This window comes from Anser brachyrhynchus (assembly GCF_964034855.1).
Source record: "Anser brachyrhynchus genome assembly, chromosome: 1".
Lineage (NCBI taxonomy): Eukaryota > Metazoa > Chordata > Aves > Anseriformes > Anatidae > Anser > Anser brachyrhynchus.
Window position 1 is genome coordinate 11,700,283 of NC_137694.1, and position 18,161 is coordinate 11,718,443.

Below are 18,161 nucleotides of genomic sequence, written 5' to 3' on the forward strand. Positions count from 1 at the left end.
TAACTTAGGTCTTTTCCTGACAGTGGCTGACTGTTGCAATATGGGATAAGTGATGATAAGGAGAGAGGGGGAGCCTTGGGGAGGGAGACTTACACAGTGCTTAGACCCCTTCATGCTTTGCCACAGTAAGGAGAGCAGCATAACATGGGTGATGAAATATGGGCTAGGTATAAGAATAGTCGACTGTCTTAAACTTTCTGATAACAATTTATAAAAATAGCGTAACTAACCACAAAATGTAGAACAGACCACATGCCTCTCTCTGCAGCCCTTCCTGCCCTGCTCAAGACAATGAAAACATACTTCAAAGTAAACTAATTCTGAAAAACCTTAGGACAAATTTTATCCTATATATATTTATTATATTATATATATATATCCTATATCCTTTATATATATACATATATATAAATATATAAGGCCTGCAGATGAAAATACTACAATCTGTTAAACAGATCAGACCTATGCAAAGCTCAGTCTTATGAACACCACGATTTTTACTCATCACACAAACTTCTATGATTATGCCAGTAAGAATCCTTGACCCACCCACAGCAACAAACATTAGATAATTTTGCCTCATAGCTGTTTCTTGGATATACATTTACATACTCACTAAAATGAAACCACTTCTGAAGTAGAGGAGAGAAAACAGAAGGTATTTTTAGGGCAAATTTCTGCCACACGTGTTCAAACTGGCAGGAGCATCTGAGACACACATCATGAAATCTTTACCTCTGTATGGAGCAAATCAGTCCTAAGGACTGAGATCACAGAAGGCAACCCCTCACCTCATAACTCCCCAGCCAGGCTTTAGTCACTAAATCACTCCTCTCCAGCTTGCAATTTACCCTGGAGCTTTGACGCTTATTATTATTATTTATTATTATTTATTATTATTATTATTACTCAGTTTATCATACCATCAAGAAATACTGCAAAGAACAGGACTGAGAGCACTTTGAAACTATACAACAAGATGCACCATCACCTTGAGGAAGTTATACAGTCTAAGCACAAAGCAAAACCCAAGAGATTCCACAGAGATGGGTGTACAAGCACAGTGCAGCAATCCCAATCAGCATGACCAGCAAGGATCCCAGCACACCAGTGGGCTAACTATTATAAATTAAGCCAATGAAACCGTGCTGATGTACTGAAAAAAATATCCAGTTGGGTTTGTATTATCCCGAACTGCTGCTTCATATTTAATTACAAAAATCTTAAAGCAACACAAAAGCCCGCAGCAACAAAGTCAGTGCCTGCTGTGCACCAGCTGTCTGCAGTGATAGAGCATGACGGATAGCCCCAGCCTCTGGGGGGGTCTGCGGACTAGAGCAGTCACTGAGCAACCAAAAATATCGCCGTCTTCACGCGTTACAATCTTTGTTGCAAGAGTACTGTCCCACTGTGCCCATTTCCATCGCTGGGAAATAATTATCATGGTCAGGACTGATCCTGCTTTGATCAGCTCCAGCGGGAGGAAAAACAGGTTGCACGCCATGAGAAAGACGTGATGGGGCTTGAATTTTAATCCTAATGCATCTCTGGGAAAGGCTGAAGAGCCAACTCCTCCAATCTTCCCAGCGCTCCCCCTCTGGTGGGCACTGCCTTGCACCCTGGCCCTAGGGCTCTGTCACTGATCACACTGCTCAGCACAGATGTTGAGAGAACAAACGCTTACAACAGGCAGAAATCCTTTTTTTTTTTTTTTCACAAAATAATAATAATAATATTTAAAAAGCAGGACAAGGATCTGGTGTACATGCAAGAGCTCACTGCTGTGGCAGCTGCTTGGGGAGGGAGGCTAGTCTGTGTTTCTCCCTAGGCTCAGATTCACACCTGGATTCTTGTTTTGGGGGTACAGAAAAAAGTAGAAAGAAAAAAAAAATCTAGAACGCTATTTTTGTCTCTTTCTGAACAAACTCAGTGAGTTTATTTCAGCAAATTACTGTCATTAAATACATCTGAAAGCAGCTGTAAGTAGGGGAAAAACCAAAGAAAGTCATGCACAGAAGCATGCTGCCAGCACTCTGGCAGCAGTAGTTAATATTTTAGAGGAAGATGAAAGAAATGTATAATAATGCCAAATTATGAAATAACCAAGTCGGGAGAGATTTTTCTTGCTGCCTTCCACTGCTGAAGATGAATTCCTCAAACGTAAGTCCCAAAGCATGATCCCTCCCTTCCTCAGTCACCATTTCACACCTCCCCCCACCCAAAGAAAAAAAAAAAAAAAAAGCTTTAAGTTTTCTGTTCAGAAAGAGTCTGAGTACAAAGGAGATGAGGAAGGGGGTCCAACACAGAATATCAGAATATCACTCGGAATTGTCCATTTTATTTCCAGCCTCCCCTTCAGCTGTTTATCACATTTTCCATCTGTTTCAAGAGAGGCTCTCTCTGATTTTGGAAAATCAGACGTGTTAAAATCTTGCTAAAAATATTTCAATTGCAAAATATGATGCTTCATAAAGTACCAGAAGGCCAGAAATAATTCACAGGGAAGCTTTCGAAATGCTTCAAGAACACTTTTGTATAAAATTGCATGCTGAATCATAAAAACCCTAGGACAGAGAGGACTCCCCAAAGACATTTAAAGCTAACTGAAACTTTTTGTACCTTAACATTTAGAAATCTGGAGAAAAAGACATTTTAAAATATGCTTTCCTAACACACACAGAATCCTGAGTGGATGTTTGTATATCCCATTCATATATTTTATTTCCTGCAGTTTTCAGGTAAAAGCAAGAAATTTCAGGGACTTTTTAAAGAACTTGTGCTGCTAGAGCAAACAGGCATGCTGCTGCGTCACTGTGTGCCTGCTGAGCAAGGTGACGGGACTCTGCTATGGCAGTGCCAATGCAAAGTGAAGCATGTTGAATGCAAAAACCTCGGTGGCTGCTGTGGCATCTCCACCTGGGTCACTGCACAGCTGGGCTGCTGGTGGCATCTCCTGCTGGTGTCGCTGCCACGCTGGCTACGTGTGGATGTGTGGAAGGGCACTTTCTGGTCTGCCTCTGCCAACCTGACTCATTGCTATTCTGTAAAAGTACCCAGCCCTTGGGTTTGTGACTAATTCACTAAATCATAATCTGGCTATATGCTTTAAAGTGTTAATTCCTCCGTGTCTTTGGAGAGGCTGTATTTTTCACTTGATACAATGGCTACAGAAGTAGATTTTAGTTGTCATATTTTGCAGCATCATTTCTGAAAGGCAGGAAGAGGTCCTCCTCCCAAAACAGGGAGGGCAGCGAAGGGATATCACAAATGAGCTTGTAAAAAGCACTTCAGTGTTTTATGCTTAAACCACCCCAGCGCCAGCTCTGACGGATACTGCAAAACCAAGAAAATCATGTGCCAAAAAAGATTTCTGGCAGGCAGGAAACCAAGAACCATTAAGACCACTATAGATTGTATTATTCTCGACTGTTTATTCATGACTCAGTGACAATGCCCCTCCATTGTCTTCCTTTCACTGCATGTTATTTTAAATGACAACACATGGACAATATTGTACTGCAAGACTCAGCGTGATAAAGGATTTTCAGCCAAATTCTCAGACTACAGGACCCAATAAATGTGCAATTACTTCAATGCAACCCGACCAAATTACCTGAGCGAGCAACTTGTATTTCAAAACCCACAATAATGAGCATAAAGTTTCAATTTGTAATTTTAATCCCTTGCTACGATATCCACCAGTAATTCTGCACGGTGGTACGCACCATCCCAGGAAGCAAGCTGTCAGCATCACAGCTGAATTTAAATAGAGAGCAAACTGAAATATAAAGACTCACTAGCCTTCGCTACCTGCGTTAGTTAGGATTGTGGAATGACTTTTTCGTTTCAGCATGGGTTTGCCTTTCTAGGTGGGAACGTCCAAACTTTCCACTCCAAGCTTTCTACATGTGGTCTGTAACCAATTCTACATTGCCAAGGAAAGGTACTGTGTCAAAAGTCTCCTTGGTGCTTGTTCCTGGTAACTGTGCTGCTGTCCATGCTGTTATTCATCTAGAGCAGCCACACTAGCTTCCTGTAATTCAAACTAAATTCTAACAATAATGGGATTGTCTATGGATAATCGGCTGTAAGAACTGCTGACAGAGCGGCAGGAAAGTAGGCTCTCTGTTGTGTCCAGTCCAGCTTGGAGGAGCCCAGAAGGAGGGTGCAGTGCAGACCCACGGCCCTGGGTGCTGGCAATGCACCCCCATGCTCAAAGCCCTGACATGCCCAAGTGGGGACCCAGCAGGGTCAAAGGCAGCCTGTTGTCCTGTTACAGCAGCGCTGTCTGTTGGGGTCTCTCCATTTAAGAAAAAGCCCGGAAGTGAAGAGAGGGCTGGATCCCACCCACTAGTCCACCAGACTCCCCCTCCACAAAATAGAGGAAGAGGGCAGCAAATATTTCCTCTATAACGTCACCTATGTCATGGAAATGTTTGTTTGGCTTATTGCAATGGCCAGTGTTTTTCCAGGAGCATTGAGAAGAGCAGTGTGGTTAGACCTACAGGGCAACATCCAGTTCTTGTAATTCTTACACTAATTTTCGGTGCCATGTCTCTAACCCCAGCAAAGAGAGCAGCTCCATATTCCACAGTGCTGCCTTGAAGAACGTTTTAAAATACCCTTTGTTCTAAACGTGTCTGGAGTACTCAAAGCAGAAAGGAAGTCTGTCATGAAGAATTACAGCAAATAAGAGAAGAGGAAAAAAAATTTCGTTTGTTGCACTCAGTGGTGCAGAAGTTGTGCTATCTTGCTTCTGCCACACATTTGTGGTTGTTGTGAAATAAAATATCGATTGGAGAAAGTACAAAGGAGAAGCATTCATAAAAGCCTGAAATGTCAAAATTGGTAAGTATGCCAATTTTCAGGAATGTCTGATTTAGAATACTCTCAAGAGCACTTGATCTTTTTTTTTCCTCACCCACAGACATAAGCAACTGCAAATCTAGATTAAAAAAAAAAAAAAAAAAAGCAAGCGATCAGCTGCACAAAGGAAAAGATGTTAACTTTAAAACTTGTTTTATGTCTCCTATTTCTCATTGCCAGGCATGTCAAATATTTGTCTAGAGTATTTACTTTTACTTTGTTAAAGTCTAGGCCCAGATTCATTAACATACCCTACCTGCTTTATACTACCCCCAAGATGAAAAGCAGTCATAAACTCAGTTGAAAAAAAAAAAAAAGGAAGAAAAAAAAATTAAAATATATATATATATGCTTGCTCCGTATGGGTAAAATGAAGTAAACCAGCAAGAACATACCAGTCAGTGTAGCCATAAAATCTGTCTCCACTCCAACAGACAATTTGCCCTCCTTAAAATGTTAAGCTTTAAATGGAAAATGTGTCTCTTGGCTACTGACGAAATTTCCATCTTTCCTATAACATTGAGGTATGTCTTTAAACTTGCATATTCTAGTAGTTGTTCATGTTTTCCAAAGGTCACTTATATCATATTTCCAAATCTGTTGATGATTGAGCTTAAACACTAGGGGAATCATTCCTGTAATGACTTTGTCTCTCCCTACTTCCAGAAGCAAATCAAATGGTGAGGGATATTTAAGTCTCTGGCCACATGTATAAATGTTTCAAACGTCGATTCTGTACTTATTTCTTAGAAGAAAAGGGTTTCATGACCTCTGAATTACTGTTTTTAAGTGTTACATTCAAAGTATACCAAAGTCAATTCAAGTCTTCTGAATAACGTTAGTAGGTATAACAACAGGCCTTAAAGTTGTTTATTGGAGAACAAGGGTGTGTCTCTATGTCTGGTTTTGTTTGTTTGTTTGCTTTGTTTTGTGGTGCAACCGCTGAACTTGTATATTATCAATATTATTATGTAATGATTTAATCATTATTTATTTTCACCTTTACTTTCAACTTCAGAAAATAAAAGAAAATGCACACTTCAGAAAGATCTTGGAAGCCTCTTTCCTCATTCATCCTCTCACCTCCCTTATTGCTACACAATGTAGCCCAAAAAGACTGTCAAGCTTATACACAGCAAACTTAGGAAGTACACACAAAATTTGGATGCTCATCAGGTATTTTCTTTATAGCTTGCAGCAGTTTCCCTGAGCTGTTAAGGGAACTGTCTGTGCACTATCTCAGACTGAAAAGCATCAAAAAGTTCTCAAACTGCAATTTAATATACTCAGCTTTAAAAAATGTAACAGCTCGTGGAGCTCAATTGTAATTAATGCAGTTTTGAGGTCCTTTATTTAGAATCCCCTTTTCTGAAAGTTTTGCAACATTTTAAAAGGTTTTGGGGTTTTATTGCTCTTGAGATGGAAAACAAGCAAACAAACAAACAAAAATATTCCTCTCTGAACAGATAAGCGGTTTCTTATTGCTTTCAAGGCAGTGTTATCTTTACAGAAGGAGCATTCAGACGATGTACCAGCTTGCATTGTTCAAGCAACATAAATACGTTGCTGGAAATTATTCTTTCTAGACTTCGGCTGTGATAACTAAATAATGCAATATCCCCTTGAACTCATCTGAAAACGGCTATGTAATATTTTCCAGACAGAATTGTAAGGAAGCCTACCTGGAAGAAGAAAGGATGCCTGGCAGTGAAGAGCACATGTATTTACATCAACTTTCATTGTATCTAGATTAGGTTGAACCTAACATTTCTTTGGCTGAGTATATTCAGAGGGGGGGAAGGGTGGGGGGTGAGGTGGGGGATTATTGGATCCTAAATACCAAATGTTAAATCAGTCTTGGTGACTTAACCGAAAGCACCCTACATTAATAGCAAGTACAACTCAGATCCATCAGCACACAGCGGCTTTCACTGGACACTCGTTATGCCACTAAGACTTAAACAGTGTAACCCTAGAAAATTCTTCCTCTCTTTCATTCCTGCAGTTTCTAAGAAAGTAAATCTTCATTTACTTTCAACAGAGAGCCAATGTAGCTTATCAAACAAGAAGAATAGAGCTGGTGTCAGACATGCAGGAACCATGAGGGTCCTTGTGCTAGGCAGAACAAAGACAGAGCTTCAATGTCTACTACTTTTCAAGACAGAAAGGAAATAATATTACACATACTGAGATCTGACCATATTTGACATGACAAGACAGACATCTTGAATTGCAGTATCTGACATACAAAAGACAAATGTAACTCATCCTAAAGAGGGAATCACGCAGATACAGGGAACCTCAGGTTTTGGCTTTTTGTCTGCAAATTTTCAATAATCAACAGGATTTTTGTCTTTAGAGTAGTACAGTGACAGTGCTTAATATTTGAACATATTATTTTTGTCTGTGGGTGCTGGACTTGTCCTATATGGTAGGTACACATACCACCTATATGGATGGTATAGGATACATTCAAACAGGACAATCTTTCTGATTTTAACAGTGATATGTCGGCCTAGTGACACTTTTCAGTCTTCAGTTTCTCACTCATAGAAAGGGAATAACTTTTTTTTTTTTTAATAAAGCACTTTGAAAATATAAATGAATTATGTAACAAAAAACTTGTAACATTTATTTATAAAGAATTTAAGGATGCCATTCCTATGAATCTTGATGGAATACTTGCAGTAAGCTAAAATACCTGAGGCGAAAAACACAACGTAAAAACATGGCTGAAGATTATTAACGCAATGAGGACAATCCCTCCTCTTACTGCCTCCTCTTATATGTACTTATTGTCAAAGTACATATGAACATCACTTTTCAGAAAGAAAAATATATATATATATATATCAGTTGAAAGAAAAGTAAACAAGAAAAAACATGAGATTCTTTAGCACTGAAATTTAATCTCTTCTATTAGGAGTCTAGTGTGTAGTCATCTACACATTTAAACAAAGGAGCAGAAAAAGTAAGAAAACTCACTGAAAATTGTAATATAGGTTAGAACTGCAAATCCTTCTATTACAAAAAATGTCATTGGCTGCTAAAGTAGCCACTTAAATTGTCTCTGGGTTACAAGTTTCACTTGAAACCAGTACCTTTAGCTTGAGTTATGGCACTTGAAAGGAAAAGGTTTTCAACTGCTAAAATCATTATAATTGTTTTCTAAAAAGTAGGATCCTGAGTACCTCTATTGAACAGACCCTGGACTTCCTTTATCAGGACAATAGAGTAATTTTTGCTCCCTCCCTCTCTCTCTCTACTATTCTTACACAGTAAATAAGAATTCTAACAGCCCAAATCAAATACTGACAAGTCACTCATATTATCAGGCGATTTCATTAAATTAACTGGGAAAATGAATGGAATAAGGACCTGCAAAAGCACAGTTTTATTAGCTGTATTGGTAAAAGAAACACAGTGTTAAATGTATGTGTTTTATCATTGATTTTATCACTTGAAGAAAAAATGCATATGAATGCACATGCTTTTTTTTCCAAAATGAGAGTAGCTGCCCCAGAAGAAAGCTCAGACAACCCTGCCTTCCTATCCCTAACTGCTCAGCCCAATAGCTAAATGAAGATCATCTCATTCAAGTATAGGATGGTGGAGCAAAGAAAATGACTACCTTTATTCTTGGGACCTAATCCATGTTTTAGAAAGATGACATCATTACCAACTGCTTGTCAACAACTACAGCTGAAGTGATTTCCTGTAACTTATTACACTTCCCTTAGAGCTGCATTTTTGCAGTCCATATTCACAGCCTTGCAGGAAGAGGATGCTTATTTTAGCAATGTCCTTGAATGTTTCTATCAGGGAGAAAACAGTGCAATTGCTAAATCCCATTGATCTAACTGGTTATTTGCCACTGAAGAACAAAGTTAAATAAACTAAAATGGTGGATTTATATAAAGCAATTAAACACCAAAGACTGAAAAGAGCAATATAATTCTTTTTGTTTTTTTAATAGCGTTTCTATTTAAAAAAAAAAAAAGTAAAGAAATTGGGGTCACAGCTTATTTTTTTAAAACAGCGTGCTTCACATTGGGAGTTATGAAAGCACAGCAAAATTCAGGACATGCACTCATGTCCTGTAGTAGAGATATAGACCTGCTTCACAAGGCTTGAATTCAGAAAGCTCCAGCAGGAAACCTGCCCTTTTCATTTTCTTCACATGTCTACAGCTTTTGTTCTGCCATATTATCCCCCATAAAATTCTTGACAGGATGTATGCACTATTTCACTGGCTTTTTGTTCACCCCATTCAGTTCCAAAAAAAAAAAATAAAAAATCTTCAATCAAGACAAGGGCAGAAATTGCAGATTCTCATGTTTGCAGCTCTTTGGCATCCCAAAGTAACCATAATGCACATCTCCATGGTAGTTCCCCTTGGGTTTGGGAAATCCTAGATCTTCTATATTCTATGAGGGCTCACTCTGAGAGTGCTAAGGCTATAGAGAGAAGTCCTTAAATACCACTGCATCACCCCTCGTTCTGCCTCAGTCATAAACAGTTCATCCCCAGACCCTTTATGGTAGGACAAAATGCAGGAACTAAGCCCTACTGCATGTTTGGTTTTGATTGTGCTCGCTTGGGGCAGGAGGAAATGTCAACACAGGTTACACATAAAGGACAGATCATATGGGAGAGTAAGCAGCTGTTGGCACCTAAACGGTGGGCATCCAGAAACAAACATCTTCCAGTAAGGGAGTGTATTGGGTTTTTGTGGCTAGGGCTTGGTAGCAGGGGGGCTGCTGAGAAGCCCCAGTTACTGTCCCCATTCCATCCCCCTGCCCTATCCTCAGGCTGCTAAGACAAAAAGGCCTCCATGCTCTGATATCAAGTATTAATGTTTGCAGACAACACTTCCAGAGAGAAATGAAGTAAGCCTTGGCTTAGCTTGCTGGTTTTATAGTAGGATACAGTCAGAATAACAACAACAAATCCAGGGATGAACCATTAACATCATTGAACCCTTCTCACAGTAGACACAGACCAACTCCCCCAACTTAACAGCCATTTCCCATAGGTAGGGGAGAATTCACTTTAGATTCTTGTCTCTAGTTTACTAACAAAACAGAGAGAGCCCCTAAACCGAACGCAGGGTGCTGCCATCCACTCGCTCTCCAAACAGAAGTAGGTTTATTTGTAGTCATTAGGTCATCTCATCTACAATACAAGGAAGGAATATTTTTAATCTCCCTAGAGGGGAGGCAGTAGTGAGGAGGAATATCCTCTGTAGAGGTTTGATGGTGGCTAAAGAACAGCCTTCCAGCATACGTACCAGAGAGTTTTTCAAGATTTTTTTCCTAGCCCTGGAGAAGAACAAGGATGAGCTTTATGAGGATTATATGGTCTGAATAAAGAGCAATTTCTCCTACATGGGGAACATACTGCCTACACTTTGTTTTAAATATATATTATTATTTATTTATACAGCTGAGTGGTGAGTTACTTGTTAGCAGCAAAAGAGATTGAGTCTTCATACACTATAGGAATTTTTGTGTGTATAACATGCTTTCATTACAGAGAAAATATCAGTGGCAGGGAAACAGCAACAGGCCAGGTGAGTGGAATCCGTAATTGGGCTAGGAGGCAGAGATCAGAGAATCAGAGAATTACAGAATATCCTGAGTTGGAAGCGAAACACAAGGATCATAGAGTCCATCTCCTGGCTCCACACAGGACCACCCCAAAATCAGACCGTGTGTCTGAGAGTGTTGTCCAAATGTTTTTTGAACTCTGGCAGGCTCGGTGCCGTGCCCACTGCCCTGGGGAACCCATTGCAGTGGATGTTTGGATAGAGGCAGACTGGGACAAGACTGGGCCTGCCGAAGACCTCTCCCATGAAGGATTCATAGGTGTGCACCACAGCTCACAGCTGTTTCCTTCACAATGATTTTAAGCACTTTGCATGGCTGGCATGAATGCAGTCCCACAGCATCCTTATCCTTGGCGAGAGGACAGAAAACACACTGCATGTCAACACCGAGAAGATAGAACCCTCTCAAAGCAAGTGCATGAGCCTCTTGGTTTCCTGGTAGAGCCAAATGATAACAAAGGGCATGGATTTGTGTACAGGAAGAAGCGTGCCAGTGCATTTTCAGGGAAAAAAGGCGGAGGTATAAAAGTCAATTGGTAATGGAAGCTGTTGCTACAGATATTCACAGCATTCAATGTGGTTCATAGGGCCTGGAAAATGACAAAATGATAATTATTAGTTAACACAACTGTAAGTATATTAGGAAAGCAGCGTAAAAGGATGTATTCTCCTTTTCAATTGAGAGATCTGTGATAACACCACCTGAACTAAATAACATCAGCTATGTAAGTGTTATGGACCAAACAACACTAAAAGTGAAATGTGGCATCGCAGGCTTAGGACACAAACAGACCTACATCCTCTTTACTTTCAATTGATTCCTCACTGACCAGTGCAAGTGAAGGATTTCCAAACCCTGCAGAGGACAATGGTAAACGTCTCTAGAAGGAATAGAAAACCTTCCTCTAAACAGAATGAGTTCTCAGGAGATTGTATGCTCCTTCAGCAGAAGTAAGAGCTCTGGGCATGGTAATTGCAGACCACGGGCATGCCTACCAGGCATAGGTAATTTTAGCAGGTTGATGCCTGCTGCTGTGCCAGCGATATACTGTGGCTGAGCAGCATGCATAGCCTCTTACCTAGAGTGGATAGTGTAAGATGTGTCTACGTTAGAGTTTTGCTGTGGATCAAGAATGTGTTTCCAAAGCAAATTTCCCAGTCATACTTCCCTGTTCCCACCATGGACAAGTCCCACAACATCTGAACCAGGAATGCACCTACCATGTTCCAGATGCTAAGGGGCACTTGGGCCAAAAGAGCAGAGCAGAGCAGAGCAGAGCAGAGCTAGAAATACCTTGAAACACACAGAACTTAGGCAATGCATCCTTAGCACCAGGGATTTTACCCCAAAAAATCTGATCACTAGCAGACATAGCCACATAGACAAATGACCTAGGAGCATAGGGAGCACCAGAGACCTTCCAGAAGAAACAACAGCTCTTGCTGCCATTGAGCCATGGTACAGAGCAGGCGAGCCACTGTGGAACACATAAAGTCAGGATGCTATGGTCACAGGCTAGTCTACAACACCTGGGGGAAGGACTTAAACCACTCCCTGATGATGCCAATAAACAATAGCATAGACACAACCTTCCTCGGCTTCTTCCTGTATTTAAGGTGTATTGGGGGTGTTCTGTTCTGTTTTTCTCTAAAGCACATAAAAAGCACTTCAGGCTGGAATGGGTCTGGCAATTTCAGTTTCAGCAACAAACTCTTTTAGTATTAGTTTTTATGAATCCTTGAAAAGAGGTTCAGTTTTACTTCAATAGGATTACTGTCAGGTTGTATTGTAAGCACTGTGAGTACATAACATTTACCAACTTACCAGTGGACTGAAGAACCAAAATGTGAAGAGAAGCTATGGAATATATTTCTGAGAAGTTAATCTGAATTCAGCTATCTTTTGTGTCAGAGACAATAAGATAAAACTGATTAACATAAGATAAAGTTTAGGTAGAGTTGCTTTCTAAATGGGCATATACATTTTCTTAAAAAAAGGTTATATATCTAATTTTCAAAGCAGTCCAAATCTGTCTCCTTGGAATGTTTGGACTACTTTTCTATTCTATGCCTTTACAAAGAAAGGCTCAGTACCATTTCAAGCCATATGAATAATTAAGCAATAAATACATTGTCTATATTACAGGTCAGAGAAACAGACATTAGAAATGACTGAGGAATAATAGTGCAATTTTGAAGACATCCTAAAGAGTAAGGCTGAAAGATTATCTCATATTCACTTGTTCTGCCACAGACTTTACAAGCAACTTGAAGCAAGACGTTTATTATAATGAATTAGATATGCCAGAAAATGGTCTTTGAGAGATTCCATTGAAACCTGTTTTAGTCTTTGTTTTCAGTTATAGAATAATCACCCTATGTCATTTCCATTAGCAGAGAAGAACTTTCATTCTGTTCTTCCAGAAAATACCCTAGACACAAGACACCAAATTGCAATGCTGAGGGATGAAGTGTGATGAATGCTCTGATGTTTGTGTGTGTTTTTTTTTTTAAAGAGGATTCATATCCCGATCCAGACCAGGCTAATCCCTCAGGCTCATTTACTGCAGGAAAGTTCTATTTGAGTGGGAAATCATGATGTCGCCAAAAGAACTGCACGTGCTCCCAGCTACCCCAGCTGTGATTCTCATTGTGGAACGACTTCTCACACATCGTAATTAGCTGTGGATCTGGATCTTACCCATATCTTGTCTCTATGAAATGCTATTCCAGATAGTTCACCTCAAATAATCATCTATGGAAACAAAGCCAAAAGGATTTTATGTTCTTGGTTAGAGCAAGTAATCGGTTTAGGAAATGAGGCAACTCCAATTCAGGATGAGTTCGCTTGCTTTAAGCTAAAAGATTTATAAGCAGTCTGATTTTGGCAGTCCTCTAAATCCTTTCAAATCAGCTTGGTTTTATATTTCACAATCCACTGCCTTGGATCAGACTACCACCATTAAACCATCAGCAGAGAATTGAGAGGTGCCTTTCTCCATCAGCAGGGCAATGGTGACTGAGAACTGCACTTTTACAAGTGCCAGGACTGTGAAACCACGTGATAGAGTTGATAGTTGTGCACAAAACACTTAAAAATGCACCTTAGCAAGTACTCAAAAACACATGCCAAAATTTTCTTTGATCATACATGCAGCAAGGAGCTCAGGAGTTGCACGGAGGACAGCCAGAGGCTGCCCGTATGTCCATATGATCATCACAGTGAGACCATTACAGAAGAGAGATTTACTAGTAAGGATTACATATTGCTTTAAAAGGGTTCATTCTTTATCTCTCCATGTTGCATAGAACCGTCAGTCTCTTTCCATCTGCTTCCTCTCCAGAACATTAAAAATAGCATTCACAACAGAGACGTTAAAATCTTATTTTTCAGCTACAACAAATCCCACAGCCACTGGCATCCCCAGCTGCTTCCTCTTCCCCAAGATCCATTCACTGCCTTTCCTGTTACCTACCTCTTTTATTAATAATAAAAACAACAACAACAAAACACTAAATCAAATGTATTACTTGGCAAGTGCATTTATTGTCACAGTACATAAATAACTAGAGGGGAAAAAAAACTCTTAAACAAGTAGAAAACGTACACTTGTTCACAGTTTCATTAATCTACTCAGCTTTTACCAAAGTCTGTGTTTCATGAGCTAATAGCCCAAGATAGGCTACAGAGGGATTTCAGGCAGCCTGCATTTAAAAATAATCTGAAAAAGCCCCCAAATCCTTAAGTAGAGTCCCAAAACAGAAAAAGAAAACATGAATAACATTTCTAAACTCTGGAGAAAACATTTAATCGTTGTGGTGCAAAATAATCATTGTATCACCAAGATTGTTTAGTATCCGTGCTTTATTCTTCCCAATATTGTTGACATGTATCATGTATACAGTGACACAGAAAACAGATCAACAACAAAGAAGAATTTGGAAGAAAAAAAAAGGGGAGGTGGGGTGGGGAGAACTCTTGTAAATTTGACCCATGAAATGTTTAAACCTAGAATAGGGCCATGAGGACATACTTGGGGAAGGATGGATATTTGAGGCATTTACCATATATCACAGAAGATCACAAATCTGGAAGAGAGGTAGAATTATGATAAAACACTTTGCAACATAGGAATTTTTTTTCTTTCTTTTTTTTTTTCCCCAAAGCATTTCAAAATACCAAGGCCACAAAATTAACTATCTCCCTACTGAGCTGAAGATCCTCTAGTAAGCAGCAGCCAGCCACTGCTAGCTGAGATCTAAAGCAACGATCCATTAAACAAACCATTCAAATGCCCCACAAAAGCACTGAGTTCAGTCATCTGGCTTTTACTGCTCCATTATTCATACCTGAAAACCAAATGAATCTTTATGACTCAACTTGCATGTTGATTATGCTGTTGCATGATTATGTGGCTCTGTGGCATGCCCTCCATGCTGCCTGACAGCGGAAATAAAATCAGATTTAAAAAGACTAATGGATGTAGGAAGGTAAATGATGGCAGGTTGTTAGCTTCTCACCATAGCTCTGTATCTCTTTCAAAGAATTCAGTGCAGAGGGGCAGAATGATGCATCACTGGAGACCTACTGAGAATACAAGTGAAGAGCTGGGCTGATACAATGGCTAACAACATACCTTATTTTGGTATAATGAAGTGCTAGAAACCTGTTTGCTGTGTTTCAAGTACAGAAGCCTGTATAGTCACTAACTACAGTATTTTCCCTGCAGAATACTGTCCCTAAGAAAGATCTGCAGTAAAAGTCCAGCTTACTCCTCCGGGGCCACTGCCCACCTAGGAAAGTGTTCTGAGGAGCTATGAGAATTAAAGCCAAAAGAAACCAGCTTCCTAGGAATTACCTTTTGAACCAAGTAGTAGAAACTCATGCCTCTGGAGCTGAATCCCAGTACAAATGGTTGGCAGTTGGGCAAAGTAATGCATTAGTGAGGATCTTCAGTCAAAATCAGATCAGGCAAGAGACTTGTGGGGAAGCAGCATGCCTCTGCACAAATGTAGCGTTCTGCTATCTAGATAAACTCCTGGTCTTGATGGTCTTTCCTTGATATGAATGAATTCTTCTAAAATGAATGCTGTATTCTGATTTTTATCTATCTTTCCTTGGTCTCATAGCATGGGGTAGACAGGGTTTGGGGTATTTTGGCCTATGGTAATATGTTTTTCTGTTTTCAAAAAAAAAAAGTATAGAAAATTGTTTAGCAATCTACAGTCCTCTGCAGTAATATTTAAGCTTTGGGAATGGAAAATTTTGAAGCCTTGTTGAGATGATTCAAACTGGTATTTTTTGGTAAAACCCTCATTTTGTATTCTTCTCCCATTCATCTTACAAAAAGGAAAATTCAAAAAAAAATGCTTTCCACTTTTAAACTCTTTTCACTTATAAATAGCCTTGCAATTCAAGATACTCAAGGAGAATTGGAAACTGATACAGGAAAGAATTGCAAGAATTACTGAAGGACTAAAAAACATATGTTGTAAAGAAAGTCTCATAGGCTGAATCCATGCAGCTCAACAAACAAGAACTAGATTAGTCTTCAAGCAAGCTCTGTATGTAACTTTTTCCTGCTTGCTGGTAGTTCCAAAAATAGTTCATAAATTAATTTCAAACTGAATTAGATGTTGTAAGCTGTTGTAAATAAGATGGCATCTGGGAAAAAAAAAGAAAAAGAAGTATAAAAGGATGATTTTGTTACCATTTAAAGGTGAAGAGAGAGGACAGCTGTAATGTTATGCAACATAACACAGCTGGCTAGGACAATTGTTCAAGACATCGGCAAGTAAATTTGACGTCTGCTTTGATTCAGAGCAAGAATCTGAGCAAACGTCTAACTTTCTGAGATCAGAGAGAATCAACATTATTTTACTTGGTACAAAAATTGTTGTGAAAGAAAGCATGATTAGGATTGGTAAATGATACATACAGATTCTAACCCTTGTGGAAATAAGAGAACTATTTCAGAGTAAGAAATAAGAGAACTATATTCAGAGTATTTACTAGCCCAGACATGAAGGCACTTCTCTAATTCAGTCACCTCAGAAATCAGATTGTGTTTGAACTTTGGTATCCCAGTTGCCAGCTGAATGACCTTGCAGCAGGATTACAGGTAACACTATTACTGCCATCATCTCCTCAATTCTGTGTATAGTGCTATCACCAAAAATTCAGCATAAATCTACTTCATAAATGAGTTTTTGAAATGCAGGCATAACACAATCATGCACATAATTGTTATTGGAAGCATGCAAACCTTTGTCACCTAATCTTCATAACTTTAATCTTACAAATTATTTCCTTTTTGATCATTCCTTTGTTTCTTCTTAGATGTACAAGTTTCACTGTGTTTTAAATATGCCAAACTACCTTGCAATTGCCACAGGCTAATGGCACATACTCATTACCACATGCCAGCTGATAGGTGACCACAGATGCCAACACAGGGCCACAAAGATAAAGAAGGGACTGGAGCAACTCTCCTATAAGAAAAGGCTGAGAGAGGTGGGACTGTTCAGTTTGGGGTGATATTATTAGTGTGTATAAATACCTGAAGGAAGGGGTGTCAAAGAGGACAGAGCTGGTCTCTTTTCAGTGGTGCCCACTGACAGGACAAGAAGCAATGGACACAAAATGGAGCACAGGAGGTTCCATTTGAACATCAGAAAGCATTTCTGTGCTGTGTGGGTGACTGAGCACTGGCACAAGTTGCCCGCAGAGACTGTGGAGTCTCCTCCTTGGAGATCTTCAGAAGACACCTGGACGTGGTCCTGGGCTCAGGGTGTCCCACCTGAGCAGGGGCATTGGTACAGGTGACCTCCAGAGGCCTCTTCCAACTTCAACCATTCTACGGTTCTGAGATCTGGGAAACTATTTTAACTCGAGATGCTGAACATTAAAGTGAGACAAACATTGTCAAAAACTGCTCATTGTTTCCTAAAGTCCTTTTGAAAGTGATTAAAGAGCAACTCCTTTTACAGCTTCACTGAAAGTTTGTTTATGCACACAAACCTTCTACAGCATTATCACGGTTTGGCCTCAAAGGACCTTAACACTTGCACTCTGGTATTTTTTTTTTTATTTTTTTTTCAAATGGGGCCATTTTTATGTCTATTCTCTTCATCAAAGATGTCAACTGTAACAGATAAAAACACCAGACCTACCAGGAAGCACTATCTGTTCATTGCAATTCCATGGAAGACTAAAATTCTTCATTCTGCCTCCATTACAGCCCGTGGAAGCATTGTATTTCAGCACTGGTTGCAAAGAGGCTCACACCGAGCACTTCGAATGCTCCATTAATCTTCCTTTCTCAGATTTACTGGGGGGAAAATGAAGTTAAAAGCAATAGCTTGTCCCTATCTCCACATTTTAATATTTAAAACACTATAAAACTCATTTAACAGCCTCGGGATTCATCTCTTAGATCAGCTTTGAAATTCTACACCACTAAAAATTCTGGTTGTGAAGAAAAACTCATTTAAGACTATCACACTGCAGTTATATTATCATTTTATTCTTTCTGACATGACTTTTAACTAGAGGAAAACAGATCTTCTAGGGTGAAGAATCTGGGTATGACAACGTTTCAAGATTCAGTGTACCAACAACTTTCCCCTGGTGCCATCACCTCTTCTTGTAAAATTGTACTAAGTCTGAGAGCATTCAAATACAATA